This window comes from Oncorhynchus kisutch, linkage group LG9 (genome assembly GCF_002021735.2).
Source record: "Oncorhynchus kisutch isolate 150728-3 linkage group LG9, Okis_V2, whole genome shotgun sequence".
NCBI classification, from domain to species: Eukaryota; Metazoa; Chordata; class Actinopteri; order Salmoniformes; family Salmonidae; genus Oncorhynchus; species Oncorhynchus kisutch.
This window is the reverse complement of record NC_034182.2, coordinates 31,062,903-31,090,096: the sequence shown is the minus strand read 5'-3', so window position 1 is coordinate 31,090,096 and position 27,194 is coordinate 31,062,903.

Below are 27,194 nucleotides of genomic sequence, written 5' to 3'. Positions count from 1 at the left end.
TGTCTGAGGACTGTTTTCTTGTTTTGGTGCCTCCGTTTTACGAGCGGGTCGGATCCAGTTGCCTTTGAATCTACGTTTGTCTGCAGTTGTTCTTTTTTAAATGTTTTTTTTTGAGGGGGGGGGGGTACGTTTTTTGTAGTTTACCACTGATGCAGTCTGTGTGAACGAAGCAGAGGGTTGTAGATGCTAAGGTCTTGCTGGATGTAGTTGGACGAGTGCACATGCGAAGACCTGAAGACAGCTCTTCTCTGATTTAATCGCGAAGAGTGTTACAGTAAACCAGGGATGGAGCGAAAACCAAGTATTCTGAGGAGACTTTCGAGTTCCACTGTTCAGCTTGTCACCCAACGATGAACCCACGGTTGTAACAAGCATCTAGCCTGCCTCCAGTCAAAACAAACCTAGTCGCAATCAAAACAAACCTCATCAAAGTTCATTCATGTTCCTGTAGTCCCATAGCAACCCATGCAGGCTTAGATAGTAGTGCAGTGTGTCCCAACAAACCAGGGGGGTGGACAACTCAGGCGGACCCGATTGGCTGGACCCACAATGCCTTTTGGGATGTCGTGAATGAAAACTATGGCCAATGCAACAATGCTCTATCTGTCCTTATGCATTACCAATACGCTCTATACTAGCCTTAGTGCCCTGACCAATGCCACATTCTCTGTCAGACTGTCTTGGTAAGTAAGAGGGGGCAATTTTACATGCCATTATTTTTATCCCCCATCTTAATCTATGAAGCGGGGGAGCTAAGTGCAAAGTCTTAATGTGTAGCCTCTCAGACAGCCTCTCTGTTTCCCAGTGACTTCTCAGTTCCAGGTGATTTTAGTTGTAGTGTGTGGACATGCGTGTACAGTATGTGTTTGGCGGCTTATCACAGTATGTGGCATGGGATACAGCCTTGTCTGTCTGCATCAGAGTAGGTGAGTGGAGTTGAGCGGTTGGAGATTCCATTCCTCACTCCCGGAGAGGCACTCCACGAACGTTCCAACCGCTCTGCCGCTCCAAATTCCTTCCATTCAATTGAACCAACACCCATCTATGTTTGTGACTACCTGGATCTACCATTTGGTATTGAAACCAAACCAAACTGTATGATTTGAATGAAAAGTATTCTAATAAACATGAAAAGGTGAATGTAAGAAACGCTCATCATTTCAAATAGGCTACATAGCATAATAAACAGCATATAAATAGGTCAGGAGCCAGACAGGGAGCCTAAGACGGAATGAAAATGAATTATTTAGGCTATATTATTTCTGTTATTTCAAGGTTATAGCCTACAAAGAAATACATTGTGACGCATTTGCGAGTGTGACGCAATAGGCTGGTTATGAATAGAACAACAGTCTATAACTTGCGCATATAGGCGGTGGATTACTTAGAATTAAATACAAAATTAAACGAAAAAATGAATTCATTTTTAGAAACACCAGTTTGGCCACAGTCTGTGGCTTCAGGCTCACGCAATGGTGCCTGGAGAGCAGACCTGCAGCAGAGAATATCCTCTCCACACTTGCAGAGCCACTGGAGATGCTAAACACCCTTTTGGCCACTCTTGCCAGGCTGGGAAGGGATGCTTTTTTTTCCATAGGTAGGCCTAAATGTTTTTGGGTACAATAACCCAATCAAAACAGAAAGCTCATTGAAAGTTGGAATATGGTACGCCTATTTGGCCAAAATCAGTAATTGTATAGATAATAAAACAAAAATGAAGGAAACTTTTAAGAGATCTGATTTTGAATTTATAAATACTTTGCTACAATGACACACTTAATGATCTACCCACCTTGTTCCTTTCTGTTAGCATGTGTCTTTTCAGATTCCACAATGATTCTTTAGTTGTTGACACATCACCGCACTTCCTCTCATGGTCTTGGTCCTCCTCATCTTTGTAAATCACCTCGAGTTAAATACAGCTGAAATGAAGTACATAAAATATACATTTTGCACCTGTGTTTTATCAGTTTCTTTATGAAAATATTTAGAGAACTCCATGACAGTAGCTAAAGCAAGAGGACTACAAATGCATGCTGGGCCGGGCATGCCCTGAGCTAGTGAAGTGATGAGCGCTAGTGGAGTGAAATTAGAGTGGGTGAGAAGGCCGCCGCTCCGGCCTTTGGGAATCTCGCTCCGAGCTCCATTCAAATTGGGCACGCTACGCTCCTCTCTCAGCTCCTCTCACATACTCTGGTGTGTGTGTGTGTGTGTGTGTGTGTGTGTGTGTGTGTGTGTGTGTGTGTGTGTGTGTGTGTGTGTGTGGGACGGTGAGAAGTTTTGTAACTGCTGGAGCTTCCTAGGACAGCGTCCAGGAGTGTGTCCTGAGCAGGGAGGGGTTGATTAAGCACTGCTCGCTCCCCCTATTCTTTATTTTTATTTTTTGACATTAAACGCGACGATTAGGAACTTGAAATTGTAGGGTAATCACACATGCGCTGGTCTGGTCACGGAAGACCCCCCTCTGCAAACCGACCCTCATGCTAGTGCAGATGTCGCCACAGGCAGCCCGCAAGTACATTTTTGGCAACTATACAAGGCAACTATACACAAACACAAGATCCCACAAAAACCCAGTGGGAAAAGGCCGCCTAAATATGATCCTCAATCAGAGACAATGATAGACAGCTGCCTCTGATTGGGAACCGTACCAGGTCAACATAGAAATACAAAAACTAGAGTACCCACCCTAGTCACACCCCGACCTAACTAAATTAGAGAATAAAAGGCTCTCTAAGGTCAGTGTGTGTGTTTATATCCCTGTGTGTGTGTGTGTGTGTGTGTGTGTGTGTGTGTGTGTGTGTGTGTGTGTGTGTGTGTGTGTGTGTGAGAGAGTGATCGCCTTACGGTTGGCTGTGATAAATTATGCTGGTGACACCGTTTGAGCACTCTGTCCTTACATCTCACCTACAGCGTCCAGACTCATTCCAGTCCTGAGATCCTTGAGCCATCCAAACCCCTGCTCTCCAAACCTCCAGCCAAGATGAAATAGTAGTACAGTCCTGTGTACCTTTGGCCTGGCGGAACGTACTGTAACATATTGGAATGGAAAACATGGCTTATGGAAGGGCAAGAGAGCAAAGCTGCACATGTCCCCAGTTAACTAACTGAAGTAGGCCAGGTCCAACAAGACAGCACTAAACAAGCTTCACACACACACACACACACACCTCCTGGTGATCCACCGATGCCCGCTCAGTGAATTATTGATCTGTTTTTTTACTGATTCAGTTTGTGATTTGTCAATCATGGGGCTGTCTCTTTAAACTCATCCCAATAAGTTGTCAGGGAGAGTGGGATGTGTGTGTGTCGGTATGTCTTTTCAGGGCGAGGTTTTGGAGGCTCATTATCGACGACTATCGATTTTTTTCCAGCAGATCATAAAAACACAGGTGTTTGAGGACAGGTGTGTGCGTCTATTTTCACGTGCATGTACGTGTGCGTGTGTGTGTGTAAGGACAGAGCCACGGGGGGGGGAGGGGAAGAGTCTTCCTGGGACAGCATCCAGGAGAGTGTCCTGAGAAGGGAGGAGTGTAAGGACAGAGCGATGGGGGGGGGTCTTGTAACTGCTGGAGCTTCCTGGGACAGCATACAGGAGAGTGTCCTGAGAAGGGAGGAGTGTAAGGACAGAGTGTCCTGAGAAGGGAGGAGTCAATTAAAGGTCCAATGCAGACTCTTAAAAAAAAAAATCCAAATATCAAATCATTTCTGGGTAACAATTAGGTATCTAACTGTGATTGTTTGAAATTAAAATAATTGAAAATAAACAACAATAGCTTCTTAGCAAAGAGCAATTTCTCAAGCAAGAATTTTGCTAGGACCGCCTGGAAGGTGTCTTTGTGGAAACTTGCTATTATTGGTAGAGGGGTTTGGAACTCTATTTATTATTGGTAGAGGGGTTTGGAACTCTATTTATTATTGGTAGAGGGGTTTGGAACTCTATTTATTATTGGTCTATTAACTAGGGTGGCTGGTAAGGCAGAGGTGATATGATCCTTGACTAGTCACTCAAAGCACTTCATGATGACACCGACAGGGGTGGTCGCCTCGCTTCGAGTCCTGAGGAAACTATTTAGTATTTTGTTTTTACATATTGTTACCCCAGGAAATCTTGGGTCTTATTACATACAGCCGGGAAGAACTATTGGATATAAGAGCGACGTCAACTTACCAACATTACGACCAGGAATACGACTTTCCAGAAGCGGATCCTCTGTTTGGACCACCACCCAGCACAATGGATCTAATCCCAGAAGTCGACCCAAAACAATGGCGCCGCAGGAGGGGCAGACTGAGCGGCCTCCTGGTCAGGCTCCGTAGACGTGCACATCGCCCACCTTTCCCGAGTATACTACTCACAAATGTCCAGTCTTTTGACAACAAGGTAGACGAAATTCGAGCAAGGGTTGCCTTCCAGAGAGACATCAAAGATTGAAACATGTTCTCGGAATCGGTTCAGCCACAGGGCTTCTCCATGCATCGGGCCAACTGAGATAAACACCATATATCCTGAGGCTGCGTTTATTGTAGCTGGGGATTTTAACAAAGCAAATTTGAGAACAAGGCTACCTAAATTCTATCAGCATATTGATTGTACTACGCGCGGGGGTAATACACTCGATGTATGTAGTTCTGTCCTTGAGCTGTTCTTGCCTAATGATGTTCTGTATTATGTCATTCTGTATTATGTCATTCTGTATTATGTTTCATGTTTTGTGTCGACCCCAGGAAGAGTATCTGCTGCTTTTGCAACAACTAATGGGGATCCTAATAAAATACCAAATACCACTGCTACTCTAACTTCTGCGATGAATACAAAGCCTTCCCCCGCCCTCTCTTCAGCAAATTTGACCACGACGCCATCTTGCTCCTATAGGCAGAAACTCAAACAGGATGTACCAGTGACTAGAACCATTCAAAGCTGGTCTGACAATCGGAATCCATGCTTCAAGATTGTTTTAAACAGCTGCTGGCATATGTTCCGGTCAGCCTCAGAGAACATCATCAACCGATACATTGACTCGGTGAGTGAGTTTATTAGGAAGTGCATTGGAGATGTTGTACCCACTGTGACTATTAAAACCTACCCTAACCAGAAACAGTGGATGGGTGGCGGCATTCACGCACAATTGAAAGCGCAAACCACCGCATTTAACCATGGAAAAAGGTCTGGGTATATGGCTGAATATAAACAGTGTAGTCATTCCCTACGCAAGGCAAACAAGCAAAATGCCGGTACAGGGACAAAGTGGAGTCAAAATTCAGTGGCTCAGACACGAGACGTATGTGGCAGGGGTCTACAGGAAACCACAGACTACAAAAAGATAAACAGCCATGCCACGGACATCGCCGTTACGCTTCCAGACAAACTAAAGACCTTCTTTGCCTGCTTTGAGGATAATACCGTGCCACCATCGCGGTCCGCTAACAAGGACTGCACCCCCCCCCCCTCCTTTTCCGTGGCCGACATGAGTTAAACATTTAAACGTGTTAACCCTTGCAAGGCTGCTGGCCCAGGCGCCATCCCTAGCCGCGTCCTCAGAGCATGCGCAGACCAGCTGGCTGGTGTGTTTACGGACATATTCAATCGCTACCTATCCCAGTCTCCACATGCTTCAAGATGGCCACCATTGTTCCTGTACCCAAGTAGGCAAAGAAAACTGAACGAAATGACTACTGCCCCGTAGCACTCACTTCTGTCATCATGAAGTGTTTTGAGAGACTTGTCAAGGATCATATCACCTCCACCTTACCGGCCACTAGTGGTGTAACGGACCGTAGTTGATCGCATGTGAACCGCGGATCAATTGCAAAGTTGATCTAGTTTATCATAGAGTGAAATACAGTTTTACTGCCACTTTTTAAAGTAATATTCCCTAAATCAATGCAGAGTTGCAGTGAAAAGATAAAGACAAGACAGATGCTGTGTTTTACTCTGAAGCCTGAAGGTTGATTAGATATATGTTTTTTAAAGCAGTTGTGTGTACTGTTCACGTAAACGGGGCATGTTGAATCCCAACGAATCAATCCTGGATGCTCGCGTTGCAAAAGCAAAGAAGAAAAAAGAGCAGTGACAGCCATGGAGCTAGCGGAGGAGCTGAAGAACTGGAAAAGCCTCCCGCTTCGTTGAAGTCTCATGTATGGGAGCATTTTGGCCTGACGGAAGAACGGTGGTGGACAACACTATTATGGTGTGTAGGCATTGTGCCACAAGAAAGCCGTATGATCATGGAAATACATAGAGCATGGCCACACATTTTAAAGCTTCATCACCCTGGTGTGTCAGTGACGGGAGACAACAACTTCTCACCGCGGCATTTAAGCAGCCCTTTGCTACAGAAGCAGACCGGGCTAAAGCCATCACCAAATCTATTTAGATGTTTATCGCTGCAGACGTGGCCATACTCTTTGGGGAAAACAAAGCATTTAGTAATATGGTGAAAGTGCTTGAGCCAAGCTACGAAATCCCCTGGCACACCCACTTCAGTATGAAGATTGTGCCAGATCTTTATGAACAGGAAAAGATCCAAATTGGCGACAAATTATCCAAGGCATCCTCTGTTGCCCTCACCACAGACAGGTGGACTTCCAGGGCAACGGAAAGCTACATGACTGTGACTGCTCACTACACCAGTGAGAAGTCGGTGATGTGAAGTCCTGTGCTACAGACAGGCCACCTCTATGAGAGTCACACAGGCACAAATCTGGCACAGGTACTGCTAGGAGCAGTAGCAGAGTGGAAGTTAGAGAGCCCCAATAGCAATATCCCAACCACCACAGATAATGCCAAGAACCAAGAAAATGCAGTGATAGCGGTTGGACCTGGGGCCACATCCCAAAGGAGAATCTCGGTGAACCAGATAGACCGCCTCCTTGGGAGGATCAGGAAGGTGGTTTTCGTTGGACGTAGTGCCAAATTCTCTAAAACAACATCAAAGGCGGCTTATGGTAAAAAAAAAAGTACATTCAATTCTATGGCAACAGCTCTGGAGGACTTTCCTGCAGTCAACATGCCAATTTGTGACATTGTGTTGTGTGACAAAACACATTTTAGAGTGGCCTTTTCTTGTCCCCAGCACAAGGTGCACCTATGTAATGACCATGCTATTTAATCAGCTTCTTGATATCCTTATTTTGGCAAAGGAGAAATGCTCACTAACTGGGATGTAATGAGATTTTGTGCACAACATTTGAGAGAAATACATTTTTTGGGCTGGATGTCCTTTGGGTGTTGGACCATTGTGCTCCTGGCACCAACTACCATACCCCGTTCAAAGGCACTTAAATATTTTGTCATTCACCCTCTGAATGGCACACACACACACAATCCATGTTTTAAGGCTTAAAAATCCTTCTTTAACCTGTCCCCTCCCCTTAACTTCTTATGGTATAGGGGACGCTTGTGTCCGACTTGGCCAAAAACCAGGGAAAATGCAGCGCGGCAAATTCAAATAAATTGATATAAAAATCTAACTTTCATTAAATACACATATAAGATACTCAATTAAAGCTACACTCGTGAATCCAGCCAACATGTCAGATTTTTAAAAGGCTTTTCGGCGAAAGCATAAGTGTAACGGCGTTCTTCGTTTGTAGAAAGAGAGTCGGACCGAAATGCAGCGTGGTGGTTACTCATGATCTTTAATGAAGGAAAAGTGACGATACATGAAATAACAAAATTAATACAAAAACAACAAACGGAACAAGAAACCTAATACAGCCTATCTGGTGACACAACACAGAGACAGGAACAATCACCCACGAAAGACAAAGCGAACTCAGGCTACCTAAATACGGTTCCCAATCAGAGGCAACGAGAAGCACCTGACTGCTGATTGAGAACCGCCTCAGGCAGCCAAGCCTATACAACACCCCTAATCAGCCGCGATCCCAAATACTACAAACCCCAATACGAAACACAACACACAAACCCATGTCACACCCTGGCCTGAACAAATAATTAAAGAAAACACAAAATACTAAGACCAAGGCGTGACAATAAGAAGCTATTATCTGATGATAGCACAACAGTAAACAAAGAGGGTAGCATATTTCAACCCTGCAGGCGCTACACAAAACGCAGAAATAAAATATAAAACATGCCTTACCTTTGACGAGCTTCTTTTGTTGGCACTCCAATATGTCCCATAAACATCACAATTGGTCCTTTTGTTCAATTAATTCCGTCCATATATATCCAAAATGTCTATTTATTTGGCCCGTTCGATCCAGAAAAAAACGGCTTCCAAAATGCGCAACGTCACTACAAAATATTTCAAAAGTTGCCTATAAACTTTGCCAAAATATTTCTAACTACTTTTGTAATACAACTTTAGGTATTTTTAAACGTTAATCATTGATCAAATTGAAGACGGGTTTATCTGTGTTCAATACAGGAACACAACAAACCAAGCTACTTTTGAAGTCTTGCTCAACTCTCAACAGTGTTACGCAGTTCCTAGTTGGCCCTACTTTTTCATTGCACAAATGAATAACCTCAACCAAATTCCAAAGACTGGTGACATCCAGTGGAAGCGGTAGGAACTGAAAACAAGTTCCTAAGAAATATCGTTTGCCAATGAGAAATCAGTGAACAGACAGAGACCTCAAAATTCTGAACGGTTAGTCCTCCGGGTTTTGCCTGCTACATAAGTTCTGTTATACTCACAGACATGATTCAAACAGTTCTAGAAACTTCAGTGTTTTCTATCCAAATCTACTAATAATATGCATATCTTATATTCTTGGCATGAGTAGCAGGAAGTTGAAATTGGGCACGCTATTTATCCAAAAGTGAAAATGCTGCCCCCTATACCTTAAGAAGTTAATCTACACTGATTGAAGTGAATTGAACAAGTAACATCAATATGGGATCATAGCTTACACCTGGATTCACCGAGTCAGTCTATCTCATGGAAAGAGCAGGTGTTCTTAATGTTTTGTCTACTCAGTGTATAAAACACAGAAAAATCATGTTTTAGACTGCACTGAGCCTTTAAGGATGGCTCGCTCCCCCGTCTTTCATTTGTATTTTTGTGAGCATGTCGTGGCAATTACATTTGACGATTAGGAACGTGAAATTCCAGGGTAATCACACATGTGCTGGTCCGTTCAGGACAGACCCCACGTCTACCCTCACCCTAGTGTGTGTGTGTGTGTGTGTGTGTGTGTGTGTGTGTGTGTGTGTGTGTGTGTGTGTGTGTGTGTGTGTATACTGATGTGTATTCATTGCCCTGTTTGTGTGTGTATTCAAGTGCATGTTTGTGTGTGTATTCGTGCGAGTGTGTTTGTGTGTGCTCGCCTTACAATTGGCTAAGATAAATGATTGCTGGTGACAATGTTTGAGCACACTGTCCTTACAACATGTCTGAGGATACACAGTCCTGAGATAGTTGAGCCAAACCTCCAGCCAAGATGAAATAGTAGTACAGTCCTGTGTACCTTTGGCCTGGCGGAACGTACTGTAACATATTGGAATGGAAAACATGGCTTATGGAAGGGCAAGAGAGCAAAGCTGCACATGTCCCCAGTTAACTAACTGAAGTAGGCCAGGTCCAACAAGACACCACTAAACAAGCTTCACACACACACACACACACCACCTGGTGATCCACCGATGCTCGCTCAGTGAATTATTGATCTGTTTTTTTACTGATTCAGTTTGTGGTTTGTCAATCATGGGGCTGTCTCTTTAAACTCATCCAAATAAGTTGTCAGGGAGAGTGGGATGTGTGTGTGTCGGTATGTGTTGGTCTTTTCAGGGCGAGGTTATGAGGTTCATTATCGACACAGAGGTGTGTGAGGACAGGTGTGTGTATGCTCATGTGCATGTATTTGTGTACATGAACGCGATGCTGGCCTTCTAGGCAGAGTTGCAAAGAAAAAGCCATATCTCAGACTGGCCAATAAAAAGAAAATATTAAGATTGGCAAAAGAACACAAACACTGGACAGAGGAACTCTGCCAAGAAGGCCAGCTTCCCGGGAGTCGCCACTTCAATGTTGACGTTGAGATGGGTATTATTTCATGAAGCTGCCAGTTGTGGACTTGTGAGGCGTCTGTTTCTCAAACTACACACTCTAACATACTTGCTCAGTTTTGCACCGGGGCCTCCCACTCCTCTTTCTATTCTGGTTAGAGACAGTTTGCGCTGTTCTGTGAAGGGAGTAGTACATAGCGTTGTACTAGATCTTCAGTTTCTTGGTAATTTCTCGCATGGAATAGCCTTCATTTCTCAGAGCAAGAATACACTGACGAGTTTCAGAAGAAAGTTCTTTGTTTCTGGCTATTTTGAGCCTGTAATCAAACCCACAAATGCTGATGCTCCAGATACTCAACTCGTCTAAAGAAGGCCAGTTTCATTGCCTCTTTAAATCAGGACAACAGTTTTAATCTGTGCTAACATAATTGCAAAAGGGTTTTCTAATTATCAATTATTATCCTTTTAAAATGATAAACTTGGATTAGCTAACACAACGTGCCATTGGAACACAGGAGTGATGGTTGCCGATAATGAGCCTCTGTACGCCTATGTAGATATTCCATTAAAAATCAGCCGTTTCCAGCTACAATAGTAATTTACAACATTAACAATGTCTACGCTGTATTTCTGATCAATTGAATGTTATTTTATGATCTTTGATTTCTACGATATAGCCTACAGTAGCCTATATGTGGCGTTCAATGCAGGCATACATTGCATGAGACTTTCCATTATGAGGGACTTGACATGAATTAATGAGTTTTTACTTGGTCTGTAACACCGTGGTCCAAATAGGTGACTGTAAATTGCATTGTGTTGTGTTGACTGATGCAAAAACACTATGTAGGCGACCTCTCTGCCAATTGGCTTATTTTCATATTGAAACCTGTCTCAAAATACAACACTGCCCCTTTAATTAAGACATAAGCTTACATTTATCTATAACTGGGCTAATAACTTGCTAACTAGCAAAGAATATCAAGAAATGTGCACACGTGCTGTTATGCGCTCTGATCTGAACTGATCTGAAAGCATTGCTCGTGGGCTACCCCTTTCTGCCTACAACAAAATCACAGACTCAAACTTGCATGTTATATTTGTTTTGGTTTGTTGCATTGAAAAGGGGCTGATATAATGTTGATTCGATCACATAAAAAACGTTGATCTATAGAGTGCAAACCAATGGGGCGAACTCAGCGAAGTTCAATCTCTTGCGTGTCTGCGCGGCCTGGCATTTCTTCTGCGCGGCAGTACTGGAGGAAGTTGGCGGCCAGCGCACGCGCCCAGTTTAGAGTGAATATTGCTCTTGGGGGAACATGCTGTCTTCTTGGTGGTGAAAATAAACATGTGCATCCCTCCCTCTTTCGCTCCCTCTCTTTCCCCATCCCTCCCTCTTTCGCTCCCTCTCTCTCCCCATCCCTCCCTCTTTCACTCCCGCTCTCTCCCCATCCCTCCCTCTTTCACTCCCGCTCTCTCCTCTTTCCTGCTTCGCTCCCTCTCTCTCTCTTTCGCTCCCTCTCTCTCCTCTTTCCCTCTTTCGCTCCCTCTCTCTCCTCTTTCCCTTTCGCTCCCTCTCTCTCTCCTCTTTCCCTTTCGCTCCCTCTCTCTCTCCTCTTTCCCTCTTCGCTCCCTCTCTCTCTCCTCTTTCCCTCTTCGCTCCCTCTCTCTCTCCTCTTTCCCTCTTCGCTCCCTCTCTCTCCTCTTTCCCTCTTCGCTCCCTCTCTCTCCCCACCCCTCCCTCTTTCGCTCCCTCTCTCTCCCCATCCCTCCCTCTTTCGCTCCCTCTCTCTCCTCTTTTCCTCTCAATTTCAATTTATGGGGTTTATTGGCATGGGAAACATATGAAAATAAATAAACAGAAATATAGCTTGTATTTACAATAGTGTTTGTTCTTCACTGGTTGCCCTTGTGGCAACAGGTCACAAATCTTGCTGCTGTGATTGTGGTATTTCATCCAATAGATTTGGGAGTTCATCAAAATTGGTTTTATTTTCGAATTCTTTGTGGGTCTGTGTAATCTTAATTATGATTAATTTTTTATTTAATTTAATTTTTTGTGGTACACAATTGGTAGTTACAGTCTTGTCTCATCGCTGCAACTCCCGTACGAGCTCGGGAGAGTTCAGAATTGGTATGCTGAATGTTATGTTCCTTTTGATGGCATAGAAGGCCCTTCTTGCCTTGTCTCTCAGATTGTTCACAGCTTTGTGGAAGTTACCTGTGGCGCTGATGTTTAGGCCAAGGTATGTATAGTTTTTTGTGTGCTCTACGGCAATGGTGTCTAGATGGAATTTGTATTTGTGGTGCTGGCAACTAAACCTTTTTTGGAACACAATTAGTTTTGCCTTACTGAGATTTACTGTCAGGGCCCAGGTCTGAGAATATGTGCAGAAGATCTATGTGCTGCTGTAGGCCCTCCTTGGTTGGGGACCCTCTCCCTTCCTCTCTCTCTCTCCATCTCTCTCTCTCTCTCTCTCTCTTTTTCTCTTCCTTTTTCTGTCTTTCACTCCCTCATCTCTCCCTTTCCTTCTCTCTCCCTATGTACCTCCCTCCCCCCTCTCTCTCCCTTCCCCCTTTCTCTCTCTCTCTCCCTGGGGTTTTAATTACTGTCTCCCTTCACTTCTCATTAGCAGGGCCAGGCCTGTCATCCTTAATGCTAATGCAGACACACACACACACGCTGAACTAAACCACAAACGCACACACACTAAATCAACCAAACACACACCTTAGAAGCGAACACACACACATTCAGATTAACATCAACACACAAAGTAAGCCACATACACACACAGCCACACAAACACTGCAGGAAAAAACGTATGCAAAAACACCTTCTCTGCCTGTGCCACCAGCACTAACGCAAAGACACAGCTAGCAGCCCTTCTGGACAGCGATGCTAATTCTCGGCTGTTCTCTGTAGACTTTTCTAAACCCAGCCCCTTAGTGTCCTCTGTGACAGTCTCTCATCAGAAGTCCCAGAGAGAAACACCACTGATGCAGTTGCTCACAACACCAGGAGAGGAAGGAAGTGGAGAGGAGAGGAAATAGTCACCCACAAGCACAACCACTTATATATCCATAAAACCCCTACCCACACACTAACTCACTCACTTTCCTACACTCACTCATATACTGACATCTGGGTCATCATGTTAAGGTTATATTGGCTATTATAAACTGGGTGGTTCGAGCCCTGAATGCTGATTGGCTGACAGACCGTATACCACGGGTATGACAAAACATTTATTTTTACTGCTCTAATTACTTTGGTTACCAGTTTATAACAGCAATAAGGCACCTCAGGGGTTTGTGGTATATGGCCAATATACCACGGCTAAAGGGCTGTGTCCAGGCACTCCGCATTGCGTCATGCAATAGAACAGGCATAAGCCGTAGTATATTGACCAAATACCACACCCCCCTGGGCCTTATTGCTTGAAAATAGCATGTTTTTAAGGATTTATGGCATTTTTGGATGCGAAGTTACATTCCACCTCAGTTGTTGTCATTGTCTTCCCCCCCTCATCCTGCTTTGTGGGTGGGGAGATGGGCCACATCACAATGGGCTGGACAAGGAGAGAGAGCAGGGGCCTCACGGTCGAGACATCTGAGTTAGCGAGCGGCTAATTCGGCTAATACAGATTAGCTCCCGTGGGAACAGACGTATTGATTGAACAACAAAGGCTGGGAGAAAAACGCTCCAACATTCAATTATCTACACCGATAGACATAATGCCATCCCCTCTCTCTCTCTCCCGCCCCACCCCCCCACTCTCTCTCTCTCCCACCACTTTCTCTCTCTATGTTTGCGAGTTTATGCAATTCTTTGGTGTGTGATTGTTTTTGTTCATATGAGCTCGGCTGGTGTGTGTGTGTGTGTGTGTGTGTGTGTGTGGTGGGGCTGTGTGTGTGTGTGTGTGGTGGGGCTGTGGTCACCCGTGATGTTAATCAATGACACTGAACCATGAGCAAGGAAATTATGAAAGTAGGAGCGTTGAAAGCATGTGATGTACACTATATATACATAAGTATGTGGACACCCCTTCAAATTAGTGTATTTGGCTATTTCAGCCACGCCCATTGCTGACAGGTGTATAAAATCGAGAACATAGCCATGCAATCTCCATAGATAACATTGGCAGCAGAATGGCCTTACTGAAGAGCTCAGTGGCTTTCAACGTGGTACCAATCATAGGATGCCACCTTCCCAACAAGTCAGTTCGTCAAATGTCTGCCGTGCTAGAGCTGCCCCGGTCAATTGTAAATGCTGTTATTGTGAAGTGGAAACGTCTAGGAGCAACAACGGCTCAGCTGCGAAGTGTTAGGCCACACAAGCTCACAGAATCGCCGCAGATATGTTACATCATCTAGTGAAAAGCCTTCCCAGAAGAGTGGAGGCTGTTATAGCAGCAAAGGGCGGACCAACTCCATATTAATGCACATGATTTAGGAATGAGATGTTCAACGAGCAGTTTCCAAATACTTTGGTCATGTAGTGTATGTTGTTGCAGCCACCAGTGTAGTGTGCCGTTGCCCCTAGATTCTGATCTTGGGTCCATTTTCTCTTTTCTTCCTCTAATTGTTAGGATTGGGTAATAGTGCCTTCGGAAAGTATTCAGACCCCTTGACTTACGTTACGATACAGCCTTATTCTAAAATCTCTCCAGAGATGTTCGACCGGGTTCAAGTCCAGACTCTGGCTGGTCCACTCAAGGACATTCAGAGACTTGTCCTAAAGCCACTCTTGCGTTGTCTTGGCTGTGTTCTTAGGGCCATTATCCTGTTGGTAGGTGAATCTTCGCCCCAGTCTGAGTTCCTGAGCACTCTGGAGCAGGTTTTCATCAAGGATCTCTCTGTACTTTGCTCCATTCATCTTTCCCTCGATCCTGACTAGTGTCACAGTCTCTGCCGCTGAAAAACATCCCCACAGCTTGATGCTGTGGGGATGTTTCCTCGAAACGTTTCCTCGAAACGTGATGCTTGGCATTTAGGCCAATCTTGGTTTCATCAGACCAGAGAATCTTGTTTCTCATGGTCTGAGAGTCTTTAGGTGCTTTCTAAAAAACTCCATGAGTAAAATGAGTACTGAGTACTAATGAGTACTAATGAGTACTAATGAGCAAAAGGCACATGACAGAGTCTGGCCACTGTACTATAAAGGCCTGATTGGTGGAGTGCTGCAGAGATGGTTATCCTTCTAGAAGGATCTCCCATCTCCACAGAGGAACTCTCAAGCTTTGTCAGAGTGACCATCAGGTTCTTGGTCACCTCCCTGTCCAAGACCCTTCTCCCCCGATTGATCAGTTTGGCCGGGCGGCCAGCTCTAGGAATAGTCTTGGTGGTTCCAAACTTCTTCCATTTAAGAATGATGGAGGGCACTGTGTTCTTGGGACCTTCAATGTTGCAGACATTTTTTGGTACCCTTCGCCACATCTGTGCCTCGAAACAATCCTGTCTCGGAGCTCTATGGACAATACCTTCGACCTCATGACTTGGTTTTTGCTGTGACATGTACTGTCAACTCTGGGACCTTTTGTAGACAGTTGTGTGCCTTTCCAAAGCATGTCCAATGAATTGAATTTGCCACAGGAGGACTCCAATCAAGTTGAAGAAACATCTCAAAGATGGTCAATGGAAACAGGAGGCACCTGAGCTACATTTCGTGTCTTATAGCAATGGTTCTTTATACTTATGTAAATAAGATATCTGTTTGTTTGTTTTTCGGATAAATTTGCAAAACAAATGTAATAACTGTTTTTGCTTTGTCATTATGCGGTATTGTGTGTAGATTGCTGATTAATAAAAAATGAATAAGGCTGTAAAGTAACAAAACGTGGAAAAAGTCAAGGGGTCTGAATACTTTCCGAAGGCACTGTGGGACCAATGCGTCCTGGTTATTAGCATATTAGCGTTAGCCATCACACCTCTGGCTCTTTACATTTTCATAGCTCTAAATCTGATTGCCACTCGTCAGGTCTTTCTGCGGGCGGTTCGGCTCGTCTTCTTTGGGAGAAGCGGAGTGGCGAGGGCTTCTCATTTCCCACGGCCAATGACACGTGAAGGTGACGCAGATAACAGATGCGTCGGCGGGGGCGCATGCACAGACACACATTCCCACAAACAGTCTATCTTGTTTCTTTCGCTCGCTCTCTTGCTCACACACACACACACACACCAGGGTCATCATCATTAGGCGAGAGCGGCGGTGCGCTAAATGGCTGATGATGGGAGGGAATTTTTGGCTAATGGCAGGAGCGTGCGACCAGGGCGTGATATCCCTGGAGTGTCTAGAGGGATGGAGAGAGAGAGTGTGGTAAATTGGGAGGGAGTAGGTTGGGGAGTAAGCAGAACCTCAAAGTAACCTTACATTTTAGACTTTTATCACTCTTATCCAGAGTGACTTACAGTAAGTACATTCAACTAAAGTAGTCGAGACACCCACATATAAGGATTATTGCGGGTAAAACCTACTACTTTCTTCAATATCCATTCACTCAGTCTAAAGGCCTAAGGCAAGATCACTGGTTAGAGGGTGAGCTATGTATGAAAAGATCCAATCATCAGGGTAACATATAGTCCCAAAAGTCATTTGAGGGTTTGGGCAGGAGAGGGAATTTATAGAAATGAAAGGCTACTCGATGAAGAGGGGAGGCCATTTTCTGGTGAAGCAGTATTGACTCATGCACTCGTTCTAACAAAAGGCATTAAATAGCCTCACCTGGAACTGTGTGTGTGTGTGTGTGTGTGTGTGTGTGTGTGTGTGTGTGTGTGTGTGTGTGTGAGAGAGAGAGAGCTATAGTAGATGGATAGCATATGGGAGGGGAGGAGAGAAGGGGAAATGAGGAGGGGATACCAGTGTAGAAGAGAGAGAGAGAGAGAAATAAAGGGGGTGGGGACTCGTGAGGGTGTGGTGAGCGAGATGGATAAGTCGGTTGGGGGGAGAATGGGAGGACAAACTTTGCTGGCGTTTTATCTCTGGTATCTTATGGGCTTGGATGTCATAAAAGCGTAATGATGATTAGATCAGTGAGGAGCGATATTTATTTTACTGTGCTCTTTACACAGGAGTATGCGCAGTCCTTTGTCATAAATAATGAAACCCTCCCATCTTAGAAGTTAAATGAAATATTTACACAGGGACGCCATGTAAACTCTCCCCCTGAATGAATCATTATCACACCCACTTAATGTTAGAAAAATTCAAAGGCATTCAGGAAAAGAACCAAACAATAATGGTCACCTTTTTTGCAGTGTGTTTGTACAGTATGCGGTCACATATTTGTGGTCCGACCACAATCTTTCACAATTACAAAGTGGATAGGCTCACCGTGTATCTTGTATCTTCAGCATAGCCATGCAAATCAAATCAAATCAAATTTATTTATATAGCCCTTCGTACATCAGCTGATATCTCAAAGTGCTGTACAGAAACCCAGCCTAAAACCCCAAACAGCAAGCAATGCAGGTGTAGAAGCACGGTGGCTAGGAAAAACTCCCTAGAAAGGCCAATACCTAGGAAGAAACCTAGAGAGGAACCAGGCTATGTGGGGTGGCCAGTCCTCTTCTGGCTGTGCCGGGTGGAGATTATAACAGAACATGGCCAAGATGTTCAAATGTTGGACAGCAAGTAGTCATCATGTCAGTTAGTCCTGAGGCATGGTCCTAGGGCTCAGGTCCTCCGAGAGAGAGAAAGAGAGAATTAGAGAGAGCACACTTAAATTCACACAGGACACCGAATAGGACAGGAGAAGTACTCCAGATATAACAAACTGACCCTAGCCCCCCAACACATAAACTACTGCAGTATAAATACTGGAGGCTGAGACAGGAGGGGTCAGGAGACACTGTGGCCCCATCCGAGGACATCCCCCGGACAGGGCCAAACAGAAAGGATATAACCCCACCCACTTTGCCAAAGCACAGCCCCCACACCACTTGAGGGATATCTTCAACCACCAACTTACCATCCTGAGACAAGGCTGAGTATAGCCCACAAAGATCTCCGCCACGGCACAACCCAAGGGGGGGGGGGGCGCCAACTCAGACAGGATGATCACATCAGTGACTCAACCCACTCAGGTGACGCACCCCTCCCAGGGATGGTATGAGAGAGCCCCAGTAAGCCAGTGACTCAGCCCCTGTCATAGGGTTAGAGGCAGAGAATCCCAGTGGAAAGAGGGGAACCGGCCAGGCAGAGACAGCAAGGGCGGTTCGTTGCTCCAGAGCCTTTCCATTCACCTTCCCACTCCTGGGCCAGACTACACTCAATCATATGACCCACTGAAGAGATGAGTCTTCAGTAAAGACTTAAAGGTTGAGACCGAGTTTGCGTCTCTGACATGGGTAGGCAGACCGTTCCATAAAAATTGAGCTCTATAGGAGAAAGCCCTGCCTCCAGCTGTTTGTTTAGAAATTCTAGGGACAATTAGGAGGCCTGCGTCTTGTGACCGTAGCGTACGTGTAGGTATGTACGACAGGACCAAATCAGAGAGATAGGTAGAAGCAAGCCCATGTAATGCTTTGTAGGTTAGCACTAAAACCTTGAAATCAGCCCTTGCTTTGACAAGAAGCCAGTGTAGGGAGGCTAGCACTGGAGTAATATGATACATTTTTTGGGTTCTAGTCAGGATTCTAGCAGCCGTATTTAGCACTAACTGAAGTTTATTTAGTGCTTTATCCGGGTAGCCGGAAAGTAGAGCATTGCAGTAGTCTAATCTAGAAGTGACAAAAGCATGGATTAAATTTTCTTTATCATTTTTGGACAGAAAGTTTCTGATTTTTGCAATGTTACGTAGATGGAAAAAAGCTGTCCTTGAAATGGTCTTGATATGTTCTTTAAAAGAGAGATCAGGGTCCAGAGTAACGCCGAGGTCCTTCACAGTTTTATTTGAGACGACTGTACAACCATTAAGATTAATTGTCAGATTCAACAGAAGATCTCTTTGTTTCTTGGGACCTAGAACAAGCATCTCTGTTTTGTCCGAGTTTAAAAGTAGAAAGTTTGCAGCCATCCACTTCCTTATGTCTGAAACACATGCTTCTAGTGAGTGCAATTTTGGGGCTTCACCATGTTTCAATGAAATGTACAGCTGTGTGTCATCCGCATAGCGGTGAAGGTTAACAATATGTTTTCGAATGACATCCCCAAGAGGTAAAATATATAGTGAAAACAATAGTGGTCCTAAAACGGAACCTTCAGGAACACCGAAATTTACAATTGATTTGTCAGAGGACAAACCATTCACAGAGACAAACTGATATCTTTCCGACAGATAAGATCTAAACCAGGCCAGAACTTGTCCGTGTTGACCAATTTGGGTTTCCAATATCTCCAAAAGAATGTGATGATCGATGGTATCAAAAGCAGCACTAAGGTCTAGGAGCACGAGGACAGATGCAGAGCCTCGGTCTGATGCCATTAAAAGGTCATTTACCACCTTCACAAGTGAAGTCTCAAGTGCAGTCTCAGTACTATGATGGATACCAATCACCCACCTGGATGATGCCATGGCAGCCATTTTAGTGATGTAAAACACTACTTTAGTGCTGTGATATTCTGTAATTATCTATAACACTATAATACATGATATAGAGAATTGAAGAATGTCTCAATACTCCACACCATAACATAATAAAAACAGTAGACCATTGTGATATAATGGAAGATTTGTTTTATTTGACTTCTAGCCTCTCCCCAAATCACTTCCAAAACCTGAGGAGTGTTTTTGGTTGGCAAATTACTAGCCTTTTACAGTTCATGTTAATTGGGACCAGAAACTTGGTCTGAGCCTCATTCGATAACGATTCTCTCAGATTCTCTCAGACTCAAAACTGCTGGATTGTTTTGAGAATACAGATTGGAATACAGTATGTTCAAAGATTCATCCACCCAGGACTCATCCATCAACATTGAGGAATATACCAGGCTGACTTGCTGACTGACGAGAGGCTGACAGGCTGACTGACGAGAGGCTGACAGGCTGACTGACGAGACATGTTAGGACATGTGTTGATGATGTTGTACCAACAATAACAATCCGGACATATCCCAACCAGAACCACAAGATGAACGGAGATAGACATACCATGCTAAGAGCCCATACTGCAGCATTCAATGTCAGCAGAACAAACCCAGATGACTCGGTGGCGCGAGGCATACAAGGCAAGCAGGTACGAGCTCCGCAAATCCATTAGGGATGCAAAAAGACAATACGGACTCAAACTTTAATTGATGGGTCTACCGATTCTTACAGACGACAAAGGCAAATCCATCTGTGTGGTGCCCACCGAAGCCTCCCTCCCAGACGAGCTTAACACATTCTATGCTCGTTTTGAGGCAGACAATACTGAGCCATTCAGGAAGAATCTCGCTGTCCGGACGACCAGGTGCTTTCACTCTCTGACGCTGACATGAGGAAAACTCTTAAATGAGTGAATACTCACAAAGCCGCAGCCAGATGGCATCCCTGGCCGCGCCAGTGTGTGCCGACCAGCTTGCGGCTGTCTTCTCGGACATCTTCAACCTGTCTTTGTCCCAAGCTGTAGTCCCCACCTGCTTTAAGGAGACCACCATCATCCCAGTGCCCAAGAAAAACAAGGTGACATGTCCAAATGACTATCGCCTCGTCGTGCTCACCTCAGTCATCATGAAGTGCTTTGAGAAGTTGGTCATGGCCCACATCAAGGCCAGCATGCCAGGCACATTAGACCCACTCCAATTTGCCTACCGCTCTAACAGATCCACAGAAGATGCCATTGTCATTGTTCAGCATTTAACACTATTGTTCTCTCCCAGCTCGACACCAAGCTCAGAGCCCTGGGTCTGGACACCACCCTCTAGCTAGATTCGGGACTTCCTGACAGGCAGACCACAGGCTGTGAGGATTGGCAACAACACCTCCTCCACACTTCTCTTAACACAGGAGCCCTCCAGGGGTGTGTCCTCAGCACTCTGCTGTACTCCCTGTTCACCCACGACTGTGTGGCTTTGCAGGACACCAACTCCATCATCAAGTTTGCTGACGACACCACGGTTGTAGGCCTGATAACCAACAACGACAGGTCAGCCTAAAGGGAGGAGATAAGTGAACTGGCATTATGGTGTCATGACAGCAACCTCTTCCTCAACGTCAGCAAAACAAAGAAGTTGATTTTTGACTTCAGGAAGCAGAGGAGGGAACATGTCCCGATCCACATTAATAGGGCTGCAGTAGAGAGAGTCACAAAGGGAGCGTACTGACCGGTTGTATCATGGCACGGTATGGGAATTTCTTGGTCCACGACCGCAAGGCCCTCCAGCGAGTGGCGAAGATGACCCAGTACATCACTGGGACTGTGCCCGCACCCATTCAGGCCATCTACTCAAATCGGTGCCTGAGGAAGGCAAGCAGCATCATCAAGGACCCCACACACCCCAGCCACAAGCTGTTCTTTCCCTTACCATCAGAGAATGAGGTCTGATACCAACAGGCTCAGATACTAATTCTATCTACAAGCCATCAGACTGCTGAACTCTGGAACTGGACTGACCACCTGCTCTGATTCTCCACAAATTAGCACACATGCGCTCACTCATATACATTCCTGCTACACACACAACTACTGCTACCAGACTCTTATTATACTGCTCAGTTTATGCACTGTTTTTACACATGTAAATATTGGACTATAAATTCACTTTCTGTATTATACTAATGCAAAAAAAAAATATATATATATACTGAGCCATTTACTTTATAGTCATATTCTTATCTTTTCTTATTTCTTATTGTTGTGTCATTGTCGAGAAGGAACCTGCAAGTAAGCCTTTTGTTGGACTGTGTATACCATGCGTATCCAGTATATAGGACTTATAAAACTTGAAACTGGAACTCTCCTTCCCAATACACGCTGGCCTTCAGCAGAATATTACTTATTAAGCGGCCATTATGCGCAAGGTCAACCGTGGAGAGTCTTCGGGAGAGCACACTTTATGAGCTTGGATTTTCATTCTCCAGTGTTCTTTTCTCCGATCTGCATACAGAGCTGTAGCCATCATGCTGGGAAAGCGCTTTCCAAAAATACTAAACTACAGATATAAAGTCTGTCGAGTAAGATGAGGCATTTTGTAGCAGTTCTATTTTCTTTGAACCCGGTAAACCCTCTCCATTTCTAGTCATTCTAGTCATTCTAGTCATTTCTAGTCATAAGGCATTTGGGAAGTTGATTTTACAGGATTTATTTTTACAATGTTGATAACAATTTAGTCACCTTTTAGTCTGTTTGACTGAACATTGTTCACTGTCCACCATGGTAAGACTACATGGAACTGTCCAATTCCTTAAACCATCCAATAGTAATAAGAGATTCAAATTAATACTACTTTGATAATGCAAAAGAAATCGAAGTAAATGTGAGACGATATTACTCCTTGTAGCCGCGTTTATTTCAGTTGCACAACATCGGAGCGCATTAATGATTTGCAGTACCATTCCAGGGTTTTTCTCTCTTTTTACTATTTTCTACGTTGCAGAATAACTATGAAATAATATGAAATTAAACATATGGAATCATGTAGTAACCAAAAAAGGGTTAAACAAATATATTTTAGATTTCAGAATCTTCAAAGTAGCCACCCTTTGCCTTGATGACAGCTTTGCACACTTTTTGCATTCTCTCAACCAGATTCATGAGGTAGTCATCTGGAATGCATTTCAATTAACAGGTGTGCTTTGTTAAGTTGTGGAATTTCTTTCCTCCTTAATGCATTTGAGCCAGTCAGTTGTGTTGTGACAAGGTAGGGGTGGTATACAGAAGATAGCCCATTTTGGTAAAAGACCAAGTCCATATTATGGCAAGAACAGCTCAAATCAGCACTTTAAGACATGAAGGTCAGTCAATCCGGAAAATGTCAAGAACATTGAAAGTGTATTCAAGTGAATCAGGCCTTCATGGTCGAGTTGCTGCAAAGAAACCACTACTAAAGGACACCAATAATAATAAGAGACTTGCTTGGGCCAAATTTGAGATTTTTGGGTCCAACCGCCGTGTCTTTGTGAGACAGAGTAGATGAGCGAATGATCTCCGCATGTGTGGTTCCCACAGTGAAGCATGGAGGAGGATGTGTGATGGTGTGGGGGTGCTTTGCTGGTGACACTGTGGTTTATTTAGAATTCAAGGCACACTTAACCAGCATGGCTACAACAGCATTCTGCAGCGATATGCCATCCCATCTGGTTTGCGCTTAGTGGGACTAACATTCGTTTTTCAACAGAACAATGACCCACGACAATGACACAACACACCTCCAGGCTGTGTAAGGGCTATTTGACCAAGAAGGAGAGTGATGGAGTACTGCATCAGATGACCTGGCCTCCACAGTCACCCAACCCAATTGAGATGGTTTGGGATGAGTTGGATCTTTTGGTTACTACATTATTTTATGTGTTATTTCATAGTTTTGATGTCTTCACTATTATTCTACAATGTAGAAAATAGTCAAAGAAAAGAAGAGAAAAAGATAACCCTGGAATGAGTAGGTGTGTCCAAACGTTTGACTGGTACTGTATGTGTGTTGATGATGCTTTGCATGGCATGGCATCATCAAGGAGTGCCAAGTTTGCCAACTGCTTACATGGGATCCTTACATCAGTAAGAGCAGGGTTGGTGTTACTGGTTTCCTCAGAGATCCCATGGAAAATCTCCCGACTCAACGTGTTGCCTATACAGCACAGGACATCCAGTAGACTAGATCATAACTCTTACTGTCCTAGTGTCTCGTCAGTTCAAATCAAGTCACATTTTATTTGTCACATGCAACCTGAATACAACAGGTCTAGCTAGACCTTACCGTGAAATGCTTACTTACACGTCCTTAACCAACAATGCAGTTCAAGAAATAGAGTTAAGAAAATATTTACTAAATAAACTAAAGTAAAAAATGTAATAACAATAACGAGGCTATATACAGGGGTACCGGTACCGAGTCAATGTGCGGGGGTACAGGTTAGTTGAGGTAATTTGTACATGTAGGTACAGGTCAAGTGACTATGCATAGATAATAAACAGAGAGTAGCAGCAGTGTAAAAACAAAGGTACAGGAATCCAGTAGACTAGATCATAACTCTCACTGTCCTAGTGTCACATCCATTCCAGTAGACTAGATCATAACTCTCACTGTCCTAGTGTCACATCCAATCCAGTAGACTAGATCATAACTCTCACTGTCCTAGTGTCACATCCAATCCAGTAGACTAGATCATAACTCTCACTGTCCTAGTGTCACATCCAATCCAGTAGACTAGATCATAACTCTCACTGTCCTAGTGTCACATCCAATCCAGTAGACTAGATCATAACTCTCACTGTCCTAGTGTCACATCCAATCCAGTAGACTAGATCATAACTCTCACTGTCCTAGTGTCACATCCAATCCGGTAGACTAGATCATAACTCTCACTGTCCTAGTGTCACATCCATTCCAGTAGACTAGATCATAACTCTTATTATCCTAGTGTCACATCCATTCCAGTAGACTAGATCATAACTCTCACTGTCCTAGTGTCACATCCATTCCAGTAGACTAGATCATAACTCTCGCTGTCCTAGTGTCACATCCATTCCAGTAGACTAGATCATAACTCTTATTGTCCTAGTGTCACATCCATTGCAGTAGACTAGATCATAACTCTTATTGTCCTAGTGTCACATCCATTCCAGTAGACTAAATCATAACTCTCACTGTCCTAGTGTCACATCCATTCCAGTAGACTAGATCATAACTCTCGCTGTCCTAGTGTCACATCCATTCCAGTAGACTAGATCATAACTCTTATTGTCCTAGTGTCACATCCATTCCAGTAGACTAGATCATAACTCTTATTGTCCTAGTGTCACATCCATTCCAGTAGACTAAATCATAACTCTCACTGTCCTAGTGTCACATCCATTCCAGTAGACTAGATCATAACTCTCACTGTCCTAGTGTCACATCAGTTCCTGTCAAAGGGGCCATTTGAGGAAATTGATTATCCCTTACAAAAACAAAACCTCCCCAAAACACAACCACAGACATTATCCTCTTTCAGTTAATATAAAATGGTGAGAGCCTGAATCCAGGCCATTGTTTCAGTCTGAGATCCCAGCTGTTTCCAGAGTAAAGCCTGGTCATCTTCAGAGAAGGAATCACCTAGAAAAACAGCCTCTGATCCTCAGACTCTCCCAGGAGAGTGGCAGAGAAGAGACAAGGAGATCAATCTCATCAAATGTCACGCGAAGCCACTAGTGAAGCAGTCTGTGATTGCTGTTGATACAACCTGGTCATTGACCCATGGAGTGTATGTGTGTGTGTGTGTGTGTTTGTGAGAGAGAGAGAGTATGTGTGTGTGTGTTTGTGAGAGAGAGAGAGTATGTGTTTGTGTGTGGAAAGTGGGGTTTGGTAGGCCACTGTGTGCCCGAGTTGACCCTATCTGGCTTGGATACTTCAGGGAGAGCTCAGAGCAAATGGAGACACCAGTCTCTCTAGCTATGATGGTGGAAGGGAAGGATCCATGGTGTGTGCGCGTGCGAGCGTGGACTTGAGGAGGAGAAGAGAGGAGAAGAGGTGGGCAGCACTATAGGCGCTGTGTGTGTGTGTTTAAAGGTGTAAAGACACAAATATACACCACCCCGTTCACGAAAATGGATCGCTCCTACAGACAGTGAGTCACGTGGCCGTGGTTTGCTATATAAATCTGGCAGACAGGCTTTGAGGCATTCAGTTACTGTTTGATTGAACGTTAGATTGGGCAAAAACGAGTGACCGAAGCAACTGAGCGTGGTATGATCGTCGGTGCCAGGCACCCTGGATCCGTATCTCAGAAACGGCCACCCTTCTGGGCATTTCAAACATGACACGTGTCTAGGGTTTACCGGGAATGGTGCGACAAACAAAATACATCCAGTCAGTGGCAGTCCTGTGGGGGAAAACAGCTCGTTGATGAGAAAAGTCGAAGGAGAATGGCAAGAATCGTACAAGCTAAAACGCGGGCTACAAACAACAGTACAGTACAACAGTGGTGTGCAGAACAGCATATCGGAATGCGCAACTCGTCAATTCTCATCACAGATAGGCTATTGCAGCAGGTGACCACACCAGGTTCCACTCCGATCAGCTAAAAACTAGAAGAAGCGGCTCCAGTGGGCACGCAATCTCCAACACTGGACAACTAAGGACTGGAAAAACATTGCCTGGAACATGACAGTGAGTTCAGTTTACTTGGGTGGCCTGGTCAGTCCCCAGACCTCAAACCCAATAGAGCGTCTTTGGGATGAGATGGAACAGGCTGTTCACAGCATGAATGTACCGCCATCCAATCTGCAGCAACTACATGATGTCATCCCGTCAGCATGGACCAACATCCCTGTGGAACGTTTCCCACACCTTGTAGAATGCCCCGAAGAATTGTAGCTGTTCTGGAGGCAAAGGGGGGGTCTGACCTGGTATAAGACGGGTGTACCTAATAAACTGTCTGGTGAGTGTAGATCTAAACACTGGCTCTCGAGCACACACGTACAGTTACTGTATACATGGTCGTTCACACAAATCCACATAGACATATTCAAAATGTAATGTAAACACTAAAAACATCAAATACACGACCCCCCTCAATCGACCCCCCGCTGTTATCTCTTTTACACACACACACACACACACACACAAACACACTGGCAACTGGCACCCTGGGCACCTGCTTTAGGAGGCTTCAGACCCCCCTCTCGGCAGTGGCTAATCCCTGCACAGGTTAATCCAACTCTGACCTGCCCCGGATCTACCCGCCTGATCCTATCTTCCTCTCCCTGGTTCTCTCGCTCTCTTTCTGTTTCTCTCTCTCTCCCCCTCTCTATTTTTGTTTCTCTCTCCCTCAGCCACTATATATATATATCTCTCTTCCCCTCTCTCTCTCTCGCTCTCTCTTCCCCTCTCTCTCTCTCTTTCCATCTCCCTCTCTTTTAAAGTTCCTGCCACAACAGTTCTGATGCCCTCCTTTAAACCCCGGCCCAGCAGAGCCCAGCCAGTGCCAAACTGATGGAGAGATAAAGACCCCATTTCCCCTGCCCTCAGATTCCCATTAGAGTTAATTTTGGGAACCATTAGTTTAGGGGGAGACTCCAGCCTCTCAGAACCCCTTAAGCCTGTTGTCTATTTAGTAAGGTTGTTTAGTGAAGGAGAGGAGGTTGAGTAGAAGTGGAG